This window comes from Chlorocebus sabaeus, chromosome 24 (genome assembly GCF_047675955.1).
Source record: "Chlorocebus sabaeus isolate Y175 chromosome 24, mChlSab1.0.hap1, whole genome shotgun sequence".
NCBI lineage: Eukaryota > Metazoa > Chordata > Mammalia > Primates > Cercopithecidae > Chlorocebus > Chlorocebus sabaeus.
In genome coordinates, this window is record NC_132927.1 from 20,998,219 (window position 1) to 21,011,621 (window position 13,403).

At 36.9% G+C, this 13,403-nt stretch overlaps 1 long non-coding RNA gene across 1 annotated transcript in view; it reads right to left on the minus strand.

Moving 5' to 3' along the window:
* Nucleotides 1-13,403, minus strand: part of LOC140710033 (uncharacterized) — a 52,412-nt gene that overhangs the window by 11,670 nt on the left and 27,339 nt on the right. Inside the window, exon 2 of the long non-coding RNA XR_012090902.1 lies at nt 5,102-5,152. This is a non-coding gene — a long non-coding RNA (uncharacterized lncRNA). The remainder of the gene's footprint in view (nt 1-5,101; nt 5,153-13,403) is intronic.

Genomic DNA, 13,403 nt, shown 5'->3' on the forward strand with positions numbered 1-13,403 from the left:
ACAAGGCAGTACCTACGGGAAGGGCCAAGATTCTTTTCAAAAAGCAATTACTCTCCTGCTCACAAATAAAGGGATCATCAGAGTGCCGAAGATCGTTGCCATACGATAAGAGCATAATAATTTTAAGCTAGATTAATTTTAACGTTTTAACAAAATATCATGCACATTTGCCAAAAACAAATTTTGTTTCACCCTACTATTGCCATCTGCCTCCAAAAATATTTTATATCAGTTTATTCCAAAGAGAGGAGAGTGTTACTCAAACAAACAAAAAATATATATTTTTTGTCAGTTCTCCTAATGAGTGGGGCATTCATCATGATAAGGAAGCAAAGACCAGAAAAATGGCTGTTTTCTTATACGTGCTTACTTAGGTTGCATGTTACCCTTCTAAGAGAATCCTACCATTCCTCTCCCTTTTTCTTCTTTCTAAGTCTTTCTCCCACACACCTGAGGTAGGAGGATCTGAGAGAGTTCTGGTTAGAACTGTTGCCCCCATAAAATTCCTGGTACAGGCAGATTAAGCTGGCTCTTCTCTCACTTTAAGGAAAATATATTTTACTTTTCCTACTATCACTATAAAGGGGCCAAAGGAGCTACCCATTTGTCAAGTCTAAGTCATCAAAATTCATCCAGGGATTTGGAACAAAAGCTTTTGCTGTGGGGCTGACCCTCTACACACTTATTGCCCACAGAGCCTTAAAGACAATATATAGAGACATACCTGGGAAAATACAATCATAATAGAGTTTGGCAGTGGTGAATAGTGAAATAACAGTGCCTAGGACTTGTAACTCCTTGGGAAAAGGCAAACTTACAATAAATGTATCAAGAAATAAAGTAAAATAATTACCTATAATTTGAATGGAGTAAAGAATTATCCTTAATAAGAATGAAGTGATGCCCTGCTTTCAACAATGGACAGAACATTCAGACAGAAAATCAGTAAGGAAACAATGAACTTGAACACCGCTATAGACCAAATGAGGCTAAGGCACATATGAAACATTCCACCCAGCATAAGCAGAATACACATTTTTCTCAAGCACATACAGAATATTCTCCAGGATAGACCACATGTTAGGCCACAAAACAAGTCCTAACAATTTTAAGTAAAATATATTTTAAGAGACTGAAATTATATCAACATATTTTCCAACCACAATAAGAAACTAGAATGTAATAACATCAGGAAAATTATAAAATTTACAAATATGTGGAAATTATACATTACACACCTAAATAACCAATAGGTCAAAGAAAAAAACAAAAAGAAAATCTCAAAAGATCCTGAAATAAATGGAAATAAAAACACAGCATACTATAACTTACATAATAAAAGTAGTTTTAAGTGAAGTTTATAGCAATAAACAAAAAAATCTCTAATTAGATACCACCTCACACTGTTATGATGACCGTTATCAAAACCAAACAAAGATAATAAAGATTGGGGAGAATGTGAAGAAATTGGAACACTTTTATACAGTTAGTGGGCATGTAAAATGGTGCAGCAGCTATTTAGTGCAGTATGGAGGTTCCTCAAAATATTAAAAATAAATCTATCATGTGATCCAGCCATTCCACTTCTGGGTATATATTCAAAAGAATTGAAATCAGGATCTCAAAGAGATACCTACACATCCATGTTCATTGCAGCATTATTCATAATAGCCAAATGAAAACCACCCAAGTGGACATGGACAGAAGAATGGAAAAAGACAATGTGGTATATGTATACAATGGAAACTTATTCAGTCTTTAAAAAGACAAAAATCTTGCCATTTACAACAACATGGATAAACCTGGTGGCCATTATCCTAAGGGAAATAAGCCAGGCACGGAAGGACAAATGGTGCATGATTCCACTTCTGAGTTACCTATAACAGTCAAACTCATAGAAGCAGAGAATACAACAGTGGTTGGCAGGGGCTGGGAGGTGGAGAAAATGAGGAGTTCATTGGATATGAAGTTACACTTATGCTAGATAAATAAGTTCTAGAGTTCTTCTGTACTACGTATTGCCTATAGTTAATAAGATGATATTGTGCACCTCAAAATTTGTTGATTGTAGATTTCTTATTAAATGTTCTTAACACACATGCACACACGCACACACACACACAAGGGACATAAGGAAACTGAGAGGTGTTGAATATGTCTATTGCCTTGATTATGGTGGTGGTATCAGGGGTACTTTCATACATCCATACCTATTAAAGTATACACATTAAATATGCGCAGTTCTGTGTATATCAATTATACCTCAATAAAGCTGTTTTTAAAAATGAAGGAATGGAACAGAGATTAAATTCCATCAGATGGGCTCTACTCAGACAGTTGATAAAGTTTCTCTAATTCCTCTATACCTCAATAAGGCTGTTTTTAAAAATGAAGGAATGCAACAGAGATTAAATCCCATCAGATGGGCTCTACTCAGACAGTTGATAAAGTTTCTCTAATTGGCAAGACTAATAGGATTTATGAAAGCTTGGTCAGAAAAAACTTTCACTGAGGTTATGTTTAGCTTAGGGTTTTAATTACTTATGCAACATGAAGTATTATTAAGACATAACCAGAAAATAAGCTGGGGTATATAAAGTCTGGCACCATTCAATTTGGTTGGAAAACTAGGGGGTAGGGAAGTTTCCTATATTTTACAAATAAATTAATTTTAGAATATCCCCCAGTAAACTCATAAACAGAAAACCCATGTTCTAGAATTTGTCTACAGTACCAGTTTCATCAGCTAAACTCAGGTCTTACCATGTAAATTTACTATACCAAAGTATTAGAAGAAAAGAGAATTTATAATGAAAGAAGATGTTTATACATATATAACTTACCATTTCTGAAAAGATGCATGAAAAAAAATGGTACCAGTAATGGAAACTAGGGAACTCTGGCTAATGATGCTTAATTTTAGCGACGTTTAATTTTTGGCAATATTTAGTATTTATAGCATGCATATATGACCTCCAATATTATTTAAGATTTTACAATGGGAATTAAATTTGAGGCTAAAAATTTTGGTTCCTTCATCTAATTTTAATTTCACAAATTACCACACTAATCAAACCAGAGTTGAGTGGGGTTTTGTGCATGGCTGTTATTGTTTGTGGTTCTTATTTTGATGCACACCCTTTATCAATTTAGAGATTAGGATGCCACATTTCAAATTTTCTACACCACAGTATGGAAAGAATTAGTTTACCTTTATTGACAGTCTTTCAATAAAGAGTGAAATAAAAGTCTACTCTTCACAATACCCGAGACAGTTTAAAAATTTCTCCCTGGTCTCCAACTCTCCACCTTTGGGAACACCACCTAAAGTCTTCAATAGAGCTTTTCTCAGTGTCTCACTGGGGACACAAAGAATGTTCAGTTTGGTGGTATATGCAAAGTGAAACATGTAGGAAAAAGTCTGTTTATTGACGGGGAAGATCACAACCCATGGGCTGGGCTGGGGAAATACTAAGCCCATGCGGCTTCCCTATATTTAAATTTTTACCGGAAGCCACACACTGTAGAACAAAAAAAAAAAAAAAAGAAAGAACTTTTACATGGATCATACCATCACAGCTGAGTCAGGCAAAGTCAAAAATCAATAGGCAAGGTCAAAATCCCAGATTTTTTTTTTTTTACTTCGTTTAGCCTACTTATGATTTAGCTCTAGAAACTTCTGAACTTGTTTGGAATAATTGGCTGATGTGACAAAGTGAATCCATACACAAGGCTCTACATTATAGATCAGTCTTCTCTACATCAAAAGAAAACCCCCAAATTTACATACTTTATAAATAAATGTGTGTATATGCATATCTCTCTCTCTCTGTGTGTGTGTGTGTGTGTGTGTGTGTGTGTGTGTATTACAACATATTTCATCTGCCTTTAAATTTGGTCATAATCATATCAAAATGCTCATTCTATCCTTCTTTTTCACTTCCCATGGGATTAAGTTATTCATCTTTTCTTCATCTTATCTCATTTTCTAAGTTACTAGAAAATGTGATCCATGGGTAAAATTTTAAAAGGTAGGGAAATAGCTGCAAATTTCTATAAGCACTAGAATAATTTGCAGTCACCTTATCAGTGATAGATCAGTTGTAGTCAGTTACCTCATGCTAACGCATAAAGCAGGCTGTGTTAAACTGGGCTGTGGCCAACAGACACATGAAAAAATGCTCACCATCACTGGCCATCAGAGAAAGGCAAATCAAAACCACAATGAGATACCATCTCACACCAGTTAGAATGGCGATCATTCAAAAGTCAGGAAACAACAGGTGCTGGAGAGGATGTGGAGAAATAGGAACACTTTTGCACTGTTGGTGGGATTGTAAACTAGTTCAACCATTATGGAAAACAGTATGGCGATTCCTCAAGGATCTAGAACTAGATGTACCGTATGACCCAGCCATCCCATTACTGGGTATATACCCAAAGGATTATAAATTATGCTGCTATAAAGACACATGCACACGTATGTTTATTGCAGCACTATTCACAATAGCAAAGACTTGGAATCAACCCAAATGTCCATCAGTGACAGACTGGATTAAGAAAATGTGGCACATATACACCATGGAATACTATGCAGCCATAAAAAAGGATGAGTTTGTGTCCTTTGTAGGGACATGGATGCAGCTGGAAACCATCATTCTTAGCAAACTATCACAAGAACAGAAAACCAAACACCGCATGTTCTCACTCATAGGTGGGAACTGAACAATGAGATCACTTGGACTCGGGAAGGGGAACATCACACACCGGGGCCTATCATGGGGAGGGGGGAAGGGGGAGGGATGGCATTGGGAGTTATACCTGATGTAAATGACGAGTTGATGGGTGCAGCACACCAACATGGCACAAGTATACATATGTAACAAACCTGCACGTTATGCACATGTACCCTACAACTTAAAGTATAATAATAATAAATAAATTTAAAAAAAAAAAAGAAAAAAAAAAAAAGGAAAGAAAATGTGGCACATATACACCATGGAATACTATGCAGCCATAAAAAATAAATAAATAAATAAATAAATAAATAAATAAATAAATAAATAAATAAATAAACTGGGCTGTGGAATATGCACAATACCTGAGTTTCCAACTGTGGTTCCACTGTTTTCTTTACCATTCAAGAAACAATCTGCAATGCAAATAAGGAAGAGTGACTTTACAGAGAAAATATGACATCTGCTTACTTGAAGACTTCAGAATTAAGTTCCTATCAAAACTATGTAGAACTTCCCTCCCAGCAAAGACTATTGTGTTCCATTTCTTTCCTGGCTCTTGGCATACTATTGGCATGTAACATTTTAGAAACCCCCCCAAAAATAGATTTTAAGCATCTGCCATGTACATTTAAGTTTTTATTTGAAAGAGTTTACTATGAGACACATCATGTAAATTAAGTTATACTAGAGAATATGTTGCTTATATACCACGCAATGCAAGAGAGTCATTTCTGTTTCAAATGTAGTTTATGTTATAGGAAGAACATAATGACATGTTGTTCTAAGAGCATCTCCATTTAACTAAAATGTGATAAGAAAATCACCTTATAGTGTGCGCTTACTGCTAACTGGAATACTCATCATTTAATGCCTACCACTAGCTTGAAAGAAGGAATTTTACTCATTGTAGGAGTCAATCTGTCCATTCTTCATTCAATTATTCTCTATATTACAAGGCATCCATAAAAATTAAAGTGCTTCTAAGTCACTAAAAAAATGCATGTTACGATGAACTTCTCGATAAATTCATTAAGTAATGGATGGAATCAAATTTACTAAAAGATTGTTTCATGTATTATAAATATAAGTAGCCAAAGTTATATTAATCAGAATATTTGTTTCCTTTAAGAGTTATGTCACGTATAAAAATGTGGTAAGAGAAAGGTTTTCTTTTCTCACCAGAATTAAAAATACTCTAAAATGTTTTGTCAATTAAGTATCAGCACATAATCAGCCAGAGGTCAGGTATCTCTAAATCCACACAGAAGCATAGTATTGGAAGAATTTATCTCAGTGCATCAACGTTGCTTTTCCTAATGCTCTCAAGAAACAAAAATTGTATCTTCTTTAAAAATAATGTTAGAAAATAATCCAAACATAAATTAGTTATGAGAATTAATTATGGGAATTAATAAACATAGATTAGTTACAGGGATTACCCCTGGTGATAAAGTAGCATAGTTGGGAGCAAAGAAATGAGGTAGGAAGGTTGTCCCCAAAAGAGACTTACTCTTCATCACCAACATTGGGTTTTTTCATTAGATGTACTTTTATATTACTTGTGTAACTGAAAGTAAACTTAATTGGGCAATATTAAATGAACACATACAGATACATGTATGAAGGAAAGAAAGATAGGAGACGGAGAAAAGTGTGAACCTGTATGTACTTCAGACAAAGACCCAAGATGAAAGAATAGAGGAGAATTCTTAATTTGAACTATGTGATGATGTTACAGCATTTTTTAATAAAATCCATAACACCATTATACATTTATCCAAATAGAAAAGTAAAATACAAAAGACAATCTTATGTAAATATGGTCACTTTTCTCAAATAACCTTTCTGGACAGGTGTTCAGCTTCCTTTCATTTTCCCTTCCAAGTTTTTAAATTACCCCTCCTGCCTTTAATCTCTCTCCTAATCTATGGAATCTTTTTAAAATCTTATTCTTCATTATCCCAATGAGTACTCACTCTATAGCCACGTGGATCAGCCTATACTATTTATCTCACACTTACTTACAAGTTTATGTGTCTCCTCCAATGTCAATGATTGCAAAAGAAATAGACCCCTAGGACTCAGCTCCCATTGTAACTGGTGTATTATGCAGGAATAAGGAACTAGTTTCTGGAAACCAGGTTGCTTAGACAAGGCTTCAGATTTCACATATCAATTTAATGTGTACAACTTTTATCTCTTGGAATGCTTAATAAAAGTTTTATACTTGCCTTTTAACTAAGACCTAAATTTAATATGATTTTTGGAAGTAGGACCATTCCCCTCTGGTTTAAAGAGCAAATGATCCTTTTTGTTTACAGATATAACATCCCACTTCTAAATATTATTTCTAAACTGTTAATAGGTCACATTCAGAGGCATTAACTATAAAAGAAAATTTTGCTCATTTAGAAAACATTTTGAAAGTTATTTTAATTAACAGATAACTGTATCCATAATAAAATAATAAGTGTTTTTTATTGGTGTATCCTTGGAGACGCATTTAAATGCTCTATAGAGTTAGGAATACAAAGAATCCAGAATATTCATGTCATCCTCTCCTGAAGTCATAAAGCTCCATATAATTTGCATGATGCATTCTAGTAATAAAACATTTAACATTTACTAAGTACTTCATATATGCCAGGCACTGAGCCATGGAGGAGGGATTCCAAAAACCAAATTACAACCATAAGAATTCTTCCAAATGGATTTTAGGTAAAATCAGCAAGGGGCATGAGCTTTCTAACCTGCCAGGCTAGAAAGAATTAGCCTAGAAGAAAATATGAATCTTGGGATTTACCTTACCATTTGTCCATGGCAGCCCTTCTGGCTGACACAATTATTTTTGTTAGCTAGTCTACCGCTTTTACCTCCTTTCCATTCATTCCTCTTTAACATAGAAAGATTATATTGAGCCTCTAACAGACCCTAAAAGTAAACAAACAAAACAGTTTCACAATGTTTCTGTACTGCTAAATGTTGCTCTCATATCACTTAAACTTAGTATATTTTACACTTTGGGAAAAAAAAAAAAAAAAAAAAAAAAAACCTTTGTTAAATCCTTTTAGGACCAAATGAGAGTATAAATGAAATAAATATTGTTAATTTGCAATCACTGTTGTTTTCCAAGTCTTGTACTTCTCTCTTTGCAGTTGTTATATCTAAAAGTTTTGGGCATTCATTGTTCTGCAGGATTAAACAAATTAAAATAGAATTAATAGTATAAGAATAACAGAAATCAGGCAGAGTAAGACGGCCAAATAGAAGCCTACACTAATCATCCCCCTGCTCAAGAACACCAAATTGAACAAGTATGCACACAATGAGAGCACCTTCATAAGAACCAAAAATCCGGTGAGTGATCACACAGCCCAGTTTTAACTTCATGTCACTGAAAGAGGCACTGAAAAGAATAGAAAAGACAGTCTTGATTGCTGATGCCACCCCTCTTCCATCCTACAGCAGTGGGCCCCAGGGAGTGGAGAGATAAACTGTACACTTAGAGAAGGGAGAGTGCAGTGATTGTGAGACTTTGCCTTGGAACTCAGTGCTACCCTGTCACAGCAGAAAGAAATATCAGGCAGAACTCAGTCAATGCCCATGGAGGTTGCATTGAGACCAGCCCTACACAGAGAGAAATCACTCATCTCAGTGGTCAGAACCTAAGTTCTGGCAAGCCTCACAACTGCAGGCTAAAATGTTCTAGGGTTCCAAGTAAACTTAAAAAGGCAGTCTAGGCCAAAAGGACAGCAATTCCTCGGCAAGTACTGGTACTGTGCTGATCTCAAAGCCAGTATACTTGTGGGGCATGTGACCTGTAAGGCACAAGCTGGGGCAGCCAAGGTAGTGCTTAGTTCCACCCCTTCCCTAACCTCAGGCAGTACAGCTCCCAACTCTGGGACAGACTCCTTCTTTCTGCTTGAGGAGAGGACAGGAAAGAGTAATGAGAACTTTGTCTAACAACTTAAATATTAGCTCAGCAACAATAGGATAGGGCACCAAGCAGAGTTTGGAAGCCCTCATTCCAGACCGTAGCTCCCAGATGACATTTCTAGACACTCTCTGGGCCAGAAGAGAACCCATTGCCTTAAAGAGAAGGGCCCAGTTCTGACACAATTTACTACTCGCTGACTGTAGAAACTTTGATCTGTGAATAATCATAGCAGTAGCCAGGTAATACTTGCTGTGGGCCCTGTGTGAGCTGGTTCATCCTCCCTCAGCTCTAGGAAGCTCAGCACAGAGAGAGAGAGAGAGACAGAGAGAGAGACAGAGACTCTTTGTTTGAGAGAAAGTAGGGGAAGACAAAAAGAGACTCTGCCTAGTAATCGAGAGAATTCTTCCAGATTTTATACAATACCCCAAGGACAGACATCTGTGAGTCTGTAAGAACCACAGCATTACTGGGCTTGTGGTACCTGCTAATACAAATATGGCTGCAGTGACAAAAACTTAGATTATAACACGCAAGCCCATCTGAATAACTGGAAAGCATTCCCAAGAACAATGAGCACAGTCAAGCCCAGACTGTAAATACTTAACTCTTCAATGCCCAGACAGTGGTCAAACATCCACAAGCATCAAGTCAATCTAGGAAAACATGACCTCACAAAAAAAAAAAAAAAAAAAAAAAAATACTAATAAGGCACCAGTGACCAATCCTGGAGAGACAGCAATATGAGGTATTTCAGAGAATTCAGAATATTTAAAATAGCTGTTTTGAAGAAATTCAATGAAATTCAAGATAACAGAGAAGGGATTCAGAATCCTATCTGATACATTTGACAAAGAAATTGAAATAATTAAAAAGAAGCAGAAGTTCTAGTGCTGAAAAGTTCAAGTGACATACTGAAGAATGCAACAGATTCTCTTAAAAGCAGAATGGATCAAGCAGAAAGAATTACTTAGCTTAAAGAAAGTCTGTTTGAAAATAAACAATCAGAAGAGACAAAAGAAAAAAAGAATAAAAAACAATGAAGCATTCCTACAGAATCTAGAAAATAGTCTTAAAGGGGCAAATCTTAGAGTTATTGGTCTTAAGGAGGAGGTAGAGAGAAAGAGAGAGTGGTAGAATATTTATTCGAAGGGATAATTAAAGAGCACTTCCCAAACACAGAGAAAGATCTCAATATTCAAGTACAAGGTTACAGAACATCAAGTAGATTTAACCCAGAGAAGACTACCTCAAGATATTTAATAATCAAACTGGCAAAGGTCAAAGAGATTAAAAAAGGATATTAAAAGCAGCAAGAGAAGAGAAACAAAATATAATTTAGTTCTAATATATCTGGCAGCAGACTTCTCACTGGAAACCGTTCAGACTACGACATCCTTAAATTGCTAAAAGAAGAAAACTTTTATCCTAGAATAATATATCCAAGGAAAGTATTCAAACATAAAGGACAAATAAGAACTTTCCCAAAAGAAACAAAAAAAAGTGAAGGAGTTCATCAACACCAGACCTATAATGTTGTAGGTGGGTGGTTTGCTTGAGATCAGGAATTTGTGACCAGTCTTAGTAACATGGTGAACCCTCATCTCTACTAAAAATACATATATTACCCAGGTGTGGTGGCACACACCTGTGGTCCCAGCTAGAGGGGAGGCTGACGTGGGGGGATCACTTGAGCCTAGGGAGCTCAAGGCTGCAGTGAGCAGTGATCATGCCACTGCACTCCAGCCTGGGCAACAAAGTGAGATCCTGTCTCAAAAAAAAAAAACAATATCTTGAGGTACAAAAATCACTGGAAATAGTAAGTACACAGACAATCAGAATATTGTAACACTGTAATTGTGATGTGTAAACTACTCATATCCTGGGTAGAAAAACTAAATGATGAACTGATCAAAACTAATATAAAAAAAGTTATGGGAAAAGATGCAAGCCTTCTTGGAAGGCCAGGAGGTTTTGCAAAAGTTTCTGGAGAGGATTATGGCTCAATTCTCTTATCTGGGGACTGAGAGCAAAGGGCAGATAACAAGGGAATGTAAAGGAACTTATCTAGATAAATCTGTTTACTTATGTCTCCAGAAACCAACCTTTGATCATTCATGCACAGGACTGCTCTCTACTCGGGGGGTCGACAATGTTTATTACCCACAAACTGTGTTTGCTCCAAGCCTTTGTCATTAAATCTGTACTAAATAAATGCGAGCATCACAGGCTTAGGGGGACTGCTAACTCTCTTCGGTCCTTAGTGCCAGCAGTCCCCTAGCCCGCTCTTTCACTGGATATCTGTGTCTGAGTAATCCTTTCATCTGTCGCTCAGCCAGAGTCTACAGGACAGACTCAGCAGCAGCTGAGTGAGCCTCACTGTGTGAGGAATGCTGCAACAGATTGCAACAGAACCCTCAAAAATGAAGGTGAAGAGACTGCACAGTCAGTAAGTCATTGATGCCTGCTTGGGATTTCCAAGTTCAATGGAACTGTTCAGGCTAGGGTTTAATCAAGGGACAACAGTTATCAGCTCAACAGCAACAGTTTATAAAAGGATTGAAACAGCTGCTTAAAGCTAGTGGAGCCTCGGTTTTGCAGGCTCAATTAAGGAACTTAACGCAAACTGTTGTTTCCTACAATCCATGGTTCCCAGAAGAAGGTACACTAGACATAGAGCTCTGGGAACAAGTGGGGAGAAATCTTAAACAACATCACGTGCAAGGGCAATGGGTCCCAGTAACATCTTCAATGTTATAGGCTTTAGTTAGGGCTGCTTTGGTCTTGCTCTACACAGAAGAGCCAAAAAAGGTAAGGGAGGAGGAACTGTCACCTACTTTACCACTGCCTCCTTCTCCCTCAGTCCCACCATTAATGGGCAAAATAACAAAGTGGGAATGGAGGTTTTGTCTGAGCCCTCTCAAATAAATTGGAAAAAAGATAAGGGATATGCTACAACTATGGGACCCTGTCTTAGGCAAATGGCATTAGAAGGGGAGCTCTTAGCCTGCATGGTAATGCAAGATCAACAAGGCAATCAGGTGTATTAACCCATTTCTTTTGATGCTTGTAAACAGATAGAAAAAGCATTAGAGAAAACAGAGCCACTAGTTCATTTACAAAAGGGTTAATTGAGGTCACTCTTCAGACATCTTTCTAATTTTGGCCACTGTTATTATCCCTCCCCTTCCTCTGACATGGCTCTCTCAAGATCCAATTTGGGTAGAACAGTGGCCTTTAAAGGGAGAGAAATTACAAAGAGCCCATGAATTAGCTGAGGAACAGTTAAAAGCCTGCTATATAGAACCATCAAACAGCCCTTGGAATTCACCCATTTCTGTCATTCCCAAAAGATCTGGCAAATGGAGACTTTTGAATGACCTATGGGCTATCAATGCTAATTTGCAACCTATAGGGCCCCTTCAACAGGGGCTTCCTTCCCCCAAGGCAATTCCTCAAGATTGGCCTATAGTCATTATTGACTTAACTATTCACCTTGCAGAACACAACAGAGAAAAAATTGTTTACAATACCAGCTATCAATAATGAAAGACCAGCTCAATGATTTCACTGGAAACTACTTCCTCAAGGGATGCTGAATAGCCCTACCGTGTGTCAGTATCATGTAAATCAGGCTTTGCACCCCAGTAGAGAAGAATGTCCTAATTGCAAGATTATTCATTTTATGGATGATATTTTACTAGCAACCCAACGGAGTCAGTACTTTTAAGTTTATATGCCTCTGTTGTAATGAGTACACAGTTAAGAGGTTTAATCATAGCACCTGAAAAACTACAATTGTCCTCTCCTTGGAAATATCTTGGATACATACTAACTTCCTGGTCAGTAAGACTTCAAAAGGTTAAATTAAATACTAGCAACTTACACACCTTAAATGATTATCAAAAATTACTGGGCAATATTAATTGGCTTCATTCCACCTTGGGCATAACTACTGACAAGTTACAAAACCTGTTTTCTACCCTAAAGGGCAATACAGCTCTAGACTCTCCCAGGTATTTAACTCCTGCAGCAAAAAGGGAAAATGAGGAAGTAGAGCAAGCTATTTCTCAGAGACAGCTAGATCACATAGACTCATGATATTCAGTTCAATAGTTTGTTTTTCCTACTAAACATTCCCCAACAGGATTAATAAGACAGATGGCTGCAGGGCTATGCTTCCTAGAATGGGTTTTTGGCTCACATACCAGGACTAAAATACAATCTCCCTATATCCGGCTAGTTAGTAAAGTTATCTATACTGGCCGCAGATGGTGTAATCAGTTGCTAAGTTATGACCTTGAGGTCATAAGAATTCCTTTGAATAAAAAGCAATTTGAAGCAGTATTGTCCTTATCTCTGGACATGCAAATAGCACTCTCTGTTTACACAGGCCATATAGGGCATGCCTTTCCTGCTGACAAACTAGTTCAGTTCTTATCTCATATTCCTATAGTTGTGCCTATAAAAGTAGTTCACTCCCCCATACCTAATGCTTTAACACGTTTTACTGACAGCTCTGGTAAAAATGGAAAAGTGGCTGTTTGGTGGAGACCACATAATCCCCTCACTTGTTCTGGATTTACTAGTGCTCAGAGAACTGAAGTTGGAGCTTTAATATTGGCCATGGAGACCTTCTCTGCTCAGCCTATCAATAATGTTAGTGCTCTGTTTACTCTGTTTATTTATTGCAGAACCTTGAAACAGGCCTCATTAAGTCCACTCCCAAG